The sequence below is a fragment of the Arachis ipaensis genome, chromosome B01 (genome assembly GCF_000816755.2).
Source record: "Arachis ipaensis cultivar K30076 chromosome B01, Araip1.1, whole genome shotgun sequence".
Lineage (NCBI taxonomy): Eukaryota > Viridiplantae > Streptophyta > Magnoliopsida > Fabales > Fabaceae > Arachis > Arachis ipaensis.
The window spans coordinates 26,875,754-26,887,029 of NC_029785.2; the positions used below are offsets into that span (position 1 = coordinate 26,875,754).

Here is an 11,276-nt window from a genome sequence, read left to right on the forward strand (position 1 = left end):
TCTGGACCGTAGGTAATTCATTTACGTTTTTTATAATACTTGGGCTTTATCTAATCTTTTTTATAATACCAAACTGTGAGAATGTATTTCCTAGTAGTCCTATTTATCTCGTGTAAGGCTCTATTGTTTTGTTGGTGTGGGTTAGGCTTAGTCTTTCTCAATTATAATGTCCAAAGAAAATACTGTGACAAAAATTTATATGCTTTATAATTTACCAAATATGGAGCGAACATTCTTTAATGTCTATGTCCGTACAAGCAAATTTTCTCTTTACACAAGTTACTGTTTTCCTTTTTCCAGGAGCTCCATAAAAGCTCCAAGTGAACAAACTAAACGAAGAAAATCACAGTAGGAATTGGACCTCCTTTACCGAAGCAAGAAAAAAGTAAGAAAGCGAGGAGAAGAATTTTCAACTGAAATTTCTAGAGTCTCAAAAGAGGAGCTATGGATGGTGGATTAAGGATCAGAAAAGGAAATAGGGGCTTGAAAGGGATCCAAGATTGGTCAAGTGAAGGAGAACCCAAGATCATATGAAGATGACAAGGAAGAGAGCTCAAAAGAGGAGGAAGCTAACTCTGATGACTCTAAAGGAGATTCTAACAACGAACACTCTTCATTCATCAAAGGATGCACGTAGCCAAAGTAGATGAGGGGTTGTACAACCTATACATAAATGAAGAGTGAAACACCCTAATTTTTAGCACCTTATGATCGCACTAAAAATCCAGATGTTACCTACCTCTAATCTTTTTTATTTAATATTATATTTATTTAAAATTGAACCTTTGCGAAATACAACCGAATTTTTAATTATAAAAGCAAAAAGCTTTTACTTTAAACCACTTAATCACATAAGTATATTCACATAGCATTATATACAGACTTATTCAAAAATTCTTAAATACAAGTCATACCCCTCTGTAAACCAAAATGACAAATGACGAGGGAAAAAAAATCTCAACTAAAACAAAAATAGAAAATACAAATACATATAACTCTGTAGTTTAGTCGCAGCTTCGCACCAAAGCCTCATGAACCTCTCAATGAAAAAGAAAATCTGTAAGGGTGATAAGATTGTCCTCGCAAGTTTTCGTTAGGGAAGAGAATACCATCAAAGCAAAGAAATACTTGCAAATAGAAAGAATCCCATTACAAAAACATTTTCTTTTTAAAAAACACTTTGGAAAAACTTTATAAGAAATCTTACTTCGAAAAGGTCTTAAAAAATCTTCTTTAGTTTACAAATCCGTAAAGTAAATCGTTTAAAAAGTAAATCGTTTACATCGTTCATTCCTATCCATCCAGTGGCAGAGCCACGTTCATGGAAAAAGGGGCAATGGCCTCTCCCAAACTTCCAATTTTTTAGTTTAACTCTCTTTTAATTATTAATTTTTCTCTCTTCTTAACTTATTTTTTTTTATGTTTGCCCCTCCCAAAAAAATTTCTAGCTCCGCCCCTGTATCCATCTAGTACATAATCTAGAGTATCAGAGCAATACCATGTCCAATCTGCCTTAACTTCCATCACCACATTAGGAACAACCCTCAGCGTTACCACCGCCAACATGAGGGATCTCTCAGTTTTCAAACACAGACAAAACAATACAAAGAATACATAAAGAGAGTACAGATAGAGCAATTAGATCAAATAGCAGATAGATGCAATTATTCAATTAAGCAAACCAAATACAAGATTCACACCCAAACAATACACACAAATGCAAATGATGCATGTCTGCCCTATGGCTAATGAGTTCATCTGTCAGTTATACAGCCAAATCCGAATGTCCGGTAACTAACCCTGGACAGTCCCTACTTGAGCGTATCTCTCAAGTGGGATTCACATCTCTTGGAAGAATAATATCCGAAAAGGTCTAAGTGTCCGGTCACATCTTGTGATGGAGGGTCAACATCTGGGAGCAAGCGGGATAAAATCATCATCCTTTCATCTACCCCAGAAGATCAAATACAAACTAGGAGCAAGCAGGACAAAGCGACCATCCTTTCATCTACCCCAGAATCTCAAACGACAACCCGGAGCAAGTGGAACAATACTACTACATCTATCTAGGTAGGTATCTCTCAATCAAATTTAATTCATTATGCAAGAGGGATAACAGCCAGACCTTGCCAATTCAGCCATACTCAATCATCATCTATCTCATCATAAAATTTATCATTTAACATAATCATAATTGCCACTAGTCACATCATAATTCTCATCAACCACAATCATCATCCCACGTAAATATAATCAGCCGGAACCAACACCACATTCTTAATCATTACTAATCAATTCATCAATAACATAATCAACATCAATCATAATATCTCGCACATGTCTCAACTTAAATCAAAATTCTCATCATACTCATCAATAACTCAACGCCAGAACTCTACTCCGCACACTTAAACATGCACCAGATTGGACGTAGGCCGTGCATACAGCTTGCGAGTATGAGATGTCTAATACGACACTTTAGACTCGAGGTCAAGGTTGTATACTGACTCAATTAGAACATAATCATTTATAGCCAACAATAATCTAACTCAAACACGACATAATCCATTCAATCTTATCGAATCAGATTTTTCTAATTAATCACTTTATAGATTGACAAGCCAAACTTTCCTAATCATCAATTTCAAGCAACATTCACAATAACACTTCTCAAACCCTTTTCCTTTGAGATCAATACCCTCAAACCTCATCCATTTTCAAAGCCTAAACCATATCCATTCTTCCTAACACGCAACGACTCATTAAAACCCCAATATTTTGTCTTAACTGTCTCATGACTTTCCTCCAAATCAAACATCACACAATTTATCATCATATTCCTTAAAATAACTCTCTCTCAACTCTTATGCTTAAATCCATTAAAATCTCAATCTCACTCTCCTATTCCCAAACACTTGAATTTATAATTAATTCACTTTTTTTTTAAATCTTTAGCTAGTTAATCAAATCTCTTTTTGTTCTTATCAAAAATCAAATGAGTTAAAAATCATGAATTAACGAAATCATAAGAATCTAATTTTCTTTAAAATCTTTAAATGTATTCAAGACATATCTCTTTTGATAAAGTTAATCAAACCAAACTCATTTCTGAAACCATAACCAAAACTTCTAAAACTCTTCAATTTTTACAAAAATTCCAGCAGAACATCCCCTAAAAGCTGGAGTTTACCACCCTTCGTGGGTTTCCTCAATTCAACCTCAACCGGCTTCAATAGCCAACAATAACATTTACATATTCCAAGCTATCATCGGCCATTCATTTTCAAACTTTAAAATCACATTTCAATCTTTTTTTCAACTAATTTTTTACTGAAAAATTAAAAAATTGCTTCCAATGCTGCTAAATAATTCTTCAAAAAATTCAAACACAATAAAATCAACCAGTCCCACCAAAATTCAGAAATTAACCAATCACTAACAAACACAACATATTCAATTACAGCAGAAAATCATTTACATCCCTGATATTCATTCTTTTGCATTAATCTACTAAATTTGTCGGGTATTCAAAGTTTAAAACATTTTTTTTAAATTTAAATCCCCTACCTCAATTAGCCGCAATTAAAATGCAATAAATCCCTTTCTTATCAATCCGGGGTAGCAATAACATTCACCGTTTGCACTTTGACCCTTAGACATCAGAATCTAAAATCTTAATAACCATTAATCAGAACGCTAGCAGTGATAGTTTTGGAACAGGTTTAACTAACTGCAACAAAAGAACGAAGCACTAGCCTTGATGATTTCCAAGTGACCACAATAAATACAGCAGCAACAACTCATATCTGACATAATTTGGATTTAACGCGAGATTGATATTAAGTAGAATTAGAACATAATTAGTAATAGAGTATTACAGTAAACGAAAACAGAGCCAAATAATCATTTTTACCAAGGGGAACAAGGCAGTGATGCTGCCGGTACTTTTCCAGCAAGAAGAACGGTGACAAAGCTTCGGCGGTTTGGCAGCAGTGGCGTTGCTAAGGAACGGCTCTGACATCTGCATGCAACTCGACGACGGTGGCTGCAACAACCATGAAGTGACAACAACAATGTTCCAAGAATTTAAAAAGAACGGAAACTAGAAGCAAGAACACCGTTACCAGCAGTGGATCTCGGTGACAACAGCACCGTTCTCCGAAGCGGCGTCTCCTCTCTCTCCACCGCGAGCTCTCTCTCGCTCTCTGCTCGTCATTCTAGACGGCGACAAGACGCGACAGAGCTAGCGATAGCATGGCGCGATGGCGGTGACCCACGACGACAACGGCGACAAGGCTTGCGGCTCCCCATGGCGGCGACAGAGGCATCTTCTCCCTATCCTCTGGCTCGCTCTCCTCTACGCGCCTGCTCCTCTTCCGGGCATCCCCTCTCCCTCTAGCGACAGCGGCAGCGATGGCGGCACCCAGCCCCGCTGGCATCGTCTCCCTCCTTCTCCTCTTCTCCTCCCTTTCTTCCGTTTCCCTCTCACTGTGGTGTGCGTGTGTTTTGTGTGTGTTGCGTTTGTGGGCTGCGGCGTGTGTGTTAGTGTGGGTGAGGGTGAGGGTGAGGGTGAGGGTGAGTGGAATTAGGATTAGGACCAGTGGGCTTCCATTTGGGAATTTTTTGGTTAATTAGAGTAGCATAAATTTAATAAAAGTAGGGTATAGAGTATTAATTTAAAAAATTTAATTTAATCATAACCAATTCGTTCTCTCCAAGTTGGACAGTGTACTTCTTTCTAACTTGGTGATTCTTTGCAATATCTGAAATTGGAAGAATATTAATATATCAAAAACCAAAGAGACGGGGATTCAAAGGAATAACGAATGAATACCCTTTTGAAGCTTGGAGAGATCATTGGTTTTGTTCTCTAATTCGCGTTGAAGATCTCGCACCGCACTGCTCAACGAACTCATTCTCAATCTAGTATTTCAAAATTAAAATATTTGGTCATAAGGACCAACATAACAAACAATTACATTTCTCATGGAGGCAGAGACTAGTGCATTGTTTTTTTATTACTATCAAGGGTTTTCTGACCTGGATGGAGGAAGTGGCAGATGACGGCAAGCAACGCTGTAATAGAGATATCAACAGAGCTCAGCGAGATGGCGTGAGATCTTGACGGCGACAAGAAGGTCAGAGAGATTCAGGTATGCCTTAAGGCTTCAGGCAGGTGCAGTATGAAGAAGTACAAGAAAACATAGTTATCAGAAACCGGTAATTGACCAGGTCATACGACTGGGTTCTCGGATCACTGGTTCAACCAGTGGGTTACTAATTTACTCGGTTGACTCGGTCATAATTAAATAAAAATATAAAATTAAAAGTTAAATGTATTTTTTTAAAAATATATTAATAATAATTAAATATTAATTCTTAGATATAATTTATGGTGCAAAAAGAGATAATAAATTAGTTACTAATACAAAATACTTTCTCCAGATAAATGAACGAGAGAAAACAAAAGATAACACAATCAATTAATCAGAAATTCTTTACATACAAGCGATTAGGGCTTATAAGTCTTACAAGTCAATTAACCACTAACGCCCAAAACGCGCTCCTAGTGTTACGTAGCTTACACGCGCTATATAACAGATCCCGCGAATATATAACTACCAATTTTAAAAGATTTGTTTCCTTCTTCGTTCTCCTTCTTTCCAAATTTCTTCGTTCTTCTTCTCACGCGCCTTCCCCTGCCTTTTCGATCGTTCTTTTCCCCTCCTTTCTCACTGGTTTGTTCTTCGCCATTGACGTGAGTTCCTCTCTCTGTAGCTCCAGCTTCGTTTTTTTTTTCTATTTTTTGGTTTCTGAAATCAAAGTTTGAACTCGTTTTAAAGATAATGGATGATTCAATCTCAGATTGTCAGCTGAATCAGGGTAAAGTGGATTTTGAATTTGAATTTAACGAAGTTCCTGAGGTTTGATTTACATTCAGCTAATTACGATTACTCTGAATTTTGTTGCAGTTATTCGTATATCATTGTCTAGCTGAATAATTCGTGAACATTGACTGTGAAATTAACGCGTGAACATAAATCTGTGGATTGAATCTAATGTATTAGTTTTGAATAATTATCTGCAATTTATAGCAGACGCTCGGGTGTAGATCAGAATTTTTGGGTGTATTTTAGGGAGAAGTGTGGGTGTATTTACAGTTTATGGCTTTTTTTTGTTATTTTAGTTGAGTTGTTGTCGTTCGGGTGTATTAGATCAACATGATTGGGTGTATTTTTAGTTTTTGACATGGTGTATTCTGCAGCCTCTCTCTGTTGTTGATGACCAGTTTGTTCTCAAGGTTGGAATGACCTTTACCACCCTTGAAGATGCTGAAAAATTTTACAGGAACTATGCCAAGGCTACAGATTTTTCTACAAGAGTTCAGAGCACAAATAGGAAGGGAAACGAGATTAAGAATCAATTGATTACATGTAGTAGAGAGGAAAAATGGAAATCTAAAATATCTCCGACCGAGAAGACAAATCCGACAGCCGGTTTAAACTGTCCTGCAAGAATTTATATACACACATTGAAGGATGTTGGTGCTTGGATCATTTCAAAGGTTGTGCTGGATCATTCGCACCCTTGCTGTCCAAGTAAAGCAAAGATGCTCAAACAGCACAGGGAACTAAGCATGTCCATTCGTCGTACAATAGAGAATAACGAGGAGGCTGGTATTAGACCAAGCAAAACTTACCAATCATTTGTTGCGGCTGTCGGGGGTCATCGCAGGTTAAATTTTATTGAAAAGGATGTGAGGAATTACATTACGAGAGAAGTGCGGAATGTTTTTGAACAAGAAGATGCAAAGGAATTTGGGAAATATTTGTTAAGAATGAAAGAGAAGAATCAAAATTTCTTTTTTGAGCTTGAACTCGAAGAGAATCAATCGATTAAGTTGGCTTTTTGGGCCGATGCAAGAAGTAGAGCTGCCGTTGAGTATTTCAGAGATGCTATTTCATTTGACACCACCTACAATACAAACAGGTTATAAACTGTCCCTGTTTATGATGCTAAATTAATGTATTTTTATGAATCTGCCGCAGAGGTGTATATTGGGTGTTTTTTGGTGTATACAAAGCATTTGTTGGGTGTACGTAATGATTTTTCATTCTTCACTATGGTAATTTGTTTCAGGTATAATTTGGTTTGTGGTTCTTTTGTCGGAGTGAATCACCACGGTCAGTCAACACTTCTTGGATGCTCTTTGATGAAAAATGAAGAAATTGAATCATTCAAATAGTTATTTCAATGTTGGCTTCGTTGCATGGGAGGAAATGCTCTGAAAGGATTTCTCACCGATCAATGTGCATCAATGAAAAGGGCTTTAGAGGCTTGTATGCCAATAACAATTCACCATTGGTGTATTTGGCACATCATGAAGAAGATTCCAAGCAAATTAAACGGGTACAAGGGACATGCAGAAATTGAACAAGAAATGAGCCAAGTTGTTTGGAACTCTTATAGTAAAGACTCATTTGATAGGAATTGGAATGATTTTCTGCTAAATTTTGGTCTTGTGGACAACAAGTGGCTTTCAGGTAATGTTTGTTTAAAATCTGAAGCAGAGGTGTAAATTGAATTTTTTTGGGTGTATTTATAGTCTATGTTTGGGTGTATTCTGCAGATCTCTATGAAGACCGTCATATATGGGTTCCAATCTATCTGGATCACCACTTCTGGGCAGGGATGAAAAGCACACAAAGGAGCGAGAGCATGCATTCATTTTTTAACAAGTTTATTACTGGTGCATGAATTGTGAATCACACTTTTCACAACTCGTACCACAACCAGCAAGTGCACTGGGTCGTCCAAGTAATACTGATAAACCACTATTTTATGGTTTATATTGTGTTCAATTGTGTGGTTTTATCATGATCTTTGCCCACTTATTCATTAAATAAGCATGCATTTATATTTCCTTCCTAAAGATGTTTTATGGTTGAAAACTTGCTTCCTAGAGATTTTTAATTAGGTATTTTATTTCTCCCTTATTCCATTCGATGTCGTGATCTGTGTGTTAAATGTTTCAGGCTTTATAGGGCATGAATGAGTTGGAGATTGGAAGGGAAGCCTGCAAAAATGGAAGGAACACAAGAAATTGAGGAGATGACCAGCGAGACGTGACGTGGTCGCATGGATGACGCGACTGCGCGGAAGAGAGCAATTTGCAGCGACGCGGCCGCATGGATGATGCGACCGCGCGGATGGAACAGCACGAGTGACGCGGCCGCATGGACGACGCGTCCGCGTGGCAAAGCAGAAACGCGAATGACGCGTCCGCATGAGCGACGCGATCGCGTGACGTGCGCGATCTGCATAATCTGCAGAATTCGCTGGGGGCGATTTCGGGCCCTATTTTGACCCAGTTTTCGGCCCGAAACAGCAGACTAGAGCCAGAGAACATGCAGAAACCAGGAAGAACATTCATTCTACACAGTTTTAGTTTGAGATCTAGGTTTTACTCCTCCTCTAGGTTTTCTCTCTACACACATTCATAGTTCTTAGAATTTTTATTTTACTTGTTGGCACTGGGATATTGAGAAGAGTTATTACCTCATCAAGACTTCGTCATTCTAGTTCGTTTTCTTTACTTGGTCTTACTCTTCCATGTTCTTTGCTTTGTTTAATTTTATCAGTGGAATATTTTTAGGATTATTTAATACAAGAATTGATTTTATTTTTAATTGATTATTTTGATTTCTATTTACAATGTCTTTCTCTAATTCCTTTTCATATGTTATGAATTTTACATTCACAATGAGCGAGTAGTTTCCTAACTTGATGGGGAGTTGATTGAAAGGAACCCTTGAGTTGGAAGAATTGAAAGAAAGATTGTAATTGGGTTTATGGTTGGATTGCCTTCTAGTCACTAACACCAATCCCTTTTAATTAAGTGGATTGCAACTTGTGAATAGACGTAGCATTCCAACTTGTTTGACTTTCCCTTACCTAGTAAAGGATAACTAAATAGGACAACCTTTAATTATAAACTAATCTTGAGATTATTCCAACAATAATAGAGATTCCAACTAATCAACTTCCAGTCAAGGCTTTTATTTACATTATTCAATTTCATCAATTTAATTTCCTGTTTACTCAACTCAAACCTTTTTTGAAAATATCTGATTAATAAAATAGCACACTTTTCTGCAACTCGTTGGGAGACGACCTGGGATTCATATTCCCAGTATTTTAATTTCAATTTTCTGTGACACCTTTTTAAATTGATAGGCAGATTTCTGGTGAGTTAAGAACTATACTTGCAACGTATATATTTTAACAATTTTTAATTCGCCAATTTCTGCCCACATCAAATACCTTACGTGAGTAAGGGTCGATCCCACGAAGATTGTTGGTTTGAAGCAATCTATGGTTATCTTGTAAATCTTAGTCAGGAGATCAATTATAATTATCAATTTGAATTGCGAAGAATAAAAGAGCATGAAATAAATACTTGTTATGCAGTAATGGAGAATATGTTGGAGTTTTGGAGATGCTTTGTCTTCTGAATCTCTGCTTTCTCCATGTCTTCTTCTTCACGCACGTAAGGTTCCTCATATGGCAAGCTATGTGTTGGTGGATCACCGTTGTCAATGGCTACCATTCGTCCTCTCAGTGAAAATGGTCCAGGTGTGCTGTCACCGCACGGCTAATCATCTGTCGGTTCTCACTCATGCTGGAATAGGATCCATTGATCCTTTTGTGTCTGTCACTACGGCCAACCCTTGTGAGTTTGAAGCTCGTTACAGTCATTCAATCCCTGAATCCTACTCGAAATACCACAGACAAGGTTTAGACTTTCCAGATTCTCAAGAATGCTGCCAATGGATTCTAGCTTATACCACGAAGATTCTGATTAAGGAATCCAAGAGATGCTCATTCAATCGAAGGTAGAACGGAGGTAGTTGTCAGACACGTGTTCATAGGTTGAGAATGGTGATGAGTGTCACGGATCATCACATTCATCATACTGAAGTGCGAATGAATATCTTAGATAGAAACAAGCGTGTTTGAACAGAAAACAGAAATAATTGCATTAATTCATCGAGACACAGCAGAGCTCCTCACCCCTAACAATGGAGTTTAAAGACTCATGCCATTAAAGATACAAAGTTCAGATCTAAAATGTCATGAGGTGCAAAATAAATCTCTAAAAGTTGTTTAAATACTAAACTAGTAACCTAGGTTTACAGAAAATGAGCAAACTAAGATAGATGGTGCAGAAATCCACTTCTGGGGCCTACTTGGTGTGTGCTGGGCTGAGACTTAAGCTTCTCACGTGCCTAGGCTATTTCTGGAGTTAAACGCCAGGTTGTAACCTGTTTCTGGCGTTTGACGCCAGACTGCAACATAGAACTGGCGTTGAACGCCAGTTTACGTCATCTATCCTTGAGCAAAGTATGGACTATTATATATTGTTGGAAAGCCCTGAATGTCTACTTTCCAACGCAATTAAGAGCGCGCCAATTGGACTCTTGTAGCTCCATAAAATCCATTCCGAGTGCAGGGAGGTCAGAATCCAACAACATCAGCAGTCCTTTTTCAGCCTGAATCAGATTTTTGCTCAGCTCCCTCAATTTCAGCCAGAAAATACCTGAAATTACAGAAAAACACACAAACTCATAATAAAGTCCAGAAATGTGATTTTTAATTAAAAACTAATAAAAATATAATAAAAATTAACTAAATCATACTGAAGACATACTAAAAACAATGCCAAAAAGCGTATAAATTATCCGTTTATCACAACACCAAACTTAAATTGTTGCTTGTCCCCAAGCAACTGAAAATTAAATAAGATAAAAAGAAGAGAATATACTATAAATTCTAAACTATCAATGAAACTTAGCTCTAATTAGATGAGCGGGACTAGTAGCTTTTTGCCTCTTGAATAGTTTTGGCATCTCACTTTATCCATTGAGGTTCAGAATGATTGGCATCTATAGGACCTTAGAATTCAGATAGTGTTATTGATTCTCCTAGTTCAGTATGTTGATTCTTGAACATAGCTACTTTATGAGTCTTGGCCGTGGCCCTAAGCACTTTGTTTTCCAGTATTACCACCGGATACATAAATGCCACAGACACATAATTGGGTGAACCTTTTCAGATTGTGACTCAGCTTTGCTAAAGTCCCCAATTAGAGGTGTCCAGAGTTCTTAAGCACACTCTTCTTTTTGCTTTGGACCTTGAATTTAACCGCTCAGTCTCAAGTTTTCACTTGACACCTGCACGCCACAAGCACATGGTTAGGGACAGCTTGGTTTAGC

General features: G+C 37.5%; 2 long non-coding RNA genes across 2 annotated transcripts; both read right to left on the minus strand.

Moving 5' to 3' along the window:
• On the minus strand, positions 981-4,621 carry LOC110270385. The gene is made up of 2 exons (XR_002359863.1): positions 4,125-4,621; positions 981-4,045 (listed from the first exon to the last, which is right to left on the minus strand). It is a non-coding gene; the product is annotated as an uncharacterized LOC110270385 (long non-coding RNA).
• Positions 4,740-5,188, minus strand: LOC107627981. Its single transcript, XR_001617594.2, has 3 exons — positions 5,041-5,188; positions 4,835-4,923; positions 4,740-4,763 (listed from the first exon to the last, which is right to left on the minus strand). It is a non-coding gene; the product is annotated as an uncharacterized LOC107627981 (long non-coding RNA).